Raw genomic sequence first — 3146 nt, forward strand, 5'->3', positions numbered from 1 at the left:
TCAATTCTAGGAAAAGGCCTACTAATGGCGCACTAGTTTTGCCTACTAATGGCGCATCACCGGTGTGCCATTAGTAGCACGCCACTAGTAATTTTTACTAATGGCGCACCACTGGTGCGCCATTAGTATCTGGTATACTAATGGCGCACCACCTAGTGCGCCATTAGTATGTAACGGCATGCGCCATTAGTGTGCCTCCGGGGGGGGGGGGGCATACGTAAGCATGGCTTTGTCATACTAATGGCGCATTCTCTGTTGATGCGCCATTAGTATCCTTTGGCATACTAATGGCGCACCTCGTGGTGATGCGCCATTAGTATGAATATTTGGTTTTTTTCCTTTTCTGATTTTTGTGCAGGTTATAAAATATATTATTAGACAGAATATAAAATATATTATTAGATAGAATATAGACAGCAACATCAGATTCATCAAATACAATAGAAGATTAGTCTCCGAATACAATTCATCATATTAGTCTCCGAATTCAAAAGACCAAACAAAGATAAAACATTACAAGTCTCAAGACCGCGAGTATCGAGTTTGTCTTTACATTACAAGTCGATATCGACCATCTAAACTACCATCACATAGAAGAGAGCTGTGGTCATCACGATGAGCATTATCGCGATCAAACTGGTCTTCATCCGGTTCCTCCAATGCTCCCTCCTCTCTCCCGCTAGATAGCGGGCGTATCTAGATTCGGCCTCCGCCCTAGTGGTGTACCCTTTGTAACTATTACCGCTGAAATGGTGAACCTGTCTCCGACACTCCGCCTAGTCGTCGTAGACTCCAGGAACCTTACCCTTGTACACTACATACGACGGCATCTCTATGCACAAGCCAAACAACAGACAATACATAAGCAATATGTAAGTATGCAACAAAAGGATCGGAAGAGAAAAGCAAGACATTAATAGCATGATTCATGGTCCTACTAATAAATAGCATCGATTACATCTAAGTTGAACGACTGTCCAAACCAAAGAGACATACGAATTCGTTAAAGTATAATTACAACATGAGCCAATCAATGTTTCAGAACTACACATCACTACTTTCGACTCGACTCATCGGACAGGAACGTGGATGAAGCCGCCGTCTGTCGTGATGGTCATGAAATCGCGGTCGTTGTCACCCTGCATTTGTAGCATTTCATCTATCTCACTGTTGGACGGTTGATATCTGAGGAAGAACTGCCCCGAGGTATGAAGGACATATTGATGGATGATGTCTGCAAACTCCGACTGGATTCGAAAGAATTCTTGTCTGAGGTCCGCGTCCTAGACTGCCGACAAGCTTGTGGCCCAATCTTTGAGATTATCTGGTAGCAGAAGTTGATGATGGTCCCTTACGATCGCCCGCATGTGATGGAGGGCGTAGTAGGCATCCTGCTGACCGCCAGGAGGCTCCTTGACGCAGCAGAACTTCGTATTGTGTGAGAACATGTGCCTTGAGTTCTTCAACCTCGCGCGTTTGGCTTTCCGAGCTGGTCTTTTTCTCCTTCCGCACACCAGCGGTATAGTATGACCCCCATTTTGTGGACAAGCCTTTGCCGGACACACGACCAGCTGATATCGGCTTAGTGAGCTTATCCTTGTTTTCATTACGTTCAACGCCCTATTTAAAGGGGTGTCGAAAGGGGAGCTCTTAGACGACCCCGCGCTACTGCTTTCAGTTTCCTGCGAAAGGAACGTGAACCATTTAGAAATATTGGGGATTAATTAGAGTGCAACCATATGGAGCTAATTACGTGGGGGTGTATTCCTTACCAGAAGAAGCTCAAGCGCCCTGGTCTTCGGATCCGTGGTAAGCTCCTTTGTTATCGGGTCCTCCTTGTACCAGGCCCTGACATAGTTCCTGGTCTGCTTGTCACTGCTGTATTTCTTGAAGCGGGGCGGTAGGCCTTGCTCGGCACGCTCCGCGTCCTCCTTGTCCCATATAGGCTCCGCCACTCTGTAACCGCGGGGACCGAGTTTGTGTTCCCCTAAGTTCAACTCCTGCATTTCTTTCCCCCACTGACTTGATTCGAAGGTTGCACTGCTCTCGCACTTGATCTTGAACTCCTTGTACTCATCTTCACTCATCAAAGGATATTTCGCCTTTATCTTCTCATAACTATTACCTTTATCAATCATTCTCTTCATCGTGCTTTTCCAAGTAGACAGGGCCGTGCTCATCTTCGTGAGGGCGGCATTGTTCACTTTATTCCCTGAGAGGCGTGTGTTTTCAAATTCGGCGGGGAACTTGTATCGTTCCTGCAGCTTCGTGAAGAGGAGGTTGCGCAAATTCCCTCGGTCCTTATGCCTAAGGTTCTCGGTGTTGATCGAGGCGGTGCTCCGGAGAATGCACCCGAGCTGAAGCGAGTGCCCCTTGACTATATGTTTGGGCTCCGTTGGATTCCCGTCGGAGTCCACTTGAGTGAATTCCTCCTTGAGGGTGCGGAGCGCATTCGGGCGCCGGTCCTTCCTTTGCTTCTTCGGTTGGCTGCCATCTATGTGTGCGCCGCCATCATCAGTGGTGGCATCCTTGGCGGCACCATTAGTGGTGTCATCCCCGACGCCACTAGGGGTTGTGTAATCAGGATCGGTGTCTTCTGCGGCGTCCTCATAGCGGTGAGGTTGTTCCTCCATCTCCTGGGACAGCTCCTAGAATTTCTTGCCTCCCGAACCACCGGCCTCATCATTGTGGGCCATGTTTCGCTCTAAATAGGAAAAAAGTTTGGTCAAAAAGTTGGTTATTGTCAAGGAACAAGATCATGGTCTCATCATTTAGGGTTTGTCGACACCGAGGCACTCTAAAAGCCTAAGCTTTCATCATTTAGGGTTTGTCGACGCCGAGGCACCCTAAAGGCCTAAGCGTACATCATTTAGGTTCTCATCGACACCGAGGCATCCGGGGCAGCCAAGTTAAGTTTTCATCATTTAGGGTTTATCGATGCCGAGGCACCCTAGGTTGGGCCTAATCACTTGGCACTAATCACTTGGCTCTATTGCTACCTATGGTTTAATGCAGCAAGAATAAAGGGGCAGTTGATCCTACTTAACTAAGTACTAAGATACCCCGGCCCATGCATTAGTAGCAAGTACCTCATATGTCCGATTTTTAGCAAAGTCATGCTAAAATTCACGGAAAATTTCAGCATG

This window comes from Triticum dicoccoides, chromosome 7A, assembly GCF_002162155.2.
Source record: "Triticum dicoccoides isolate Atlit2015 ecotype Zavitan chromosome 7A, WEW_v2.0, whole genome shotgun sequence".
NCBI lineage: Eukaryota > Viridiplantae > Streptophyta > Magnoliopsida > Poales > Poaceae > Triticum > Triticum dicoccoides.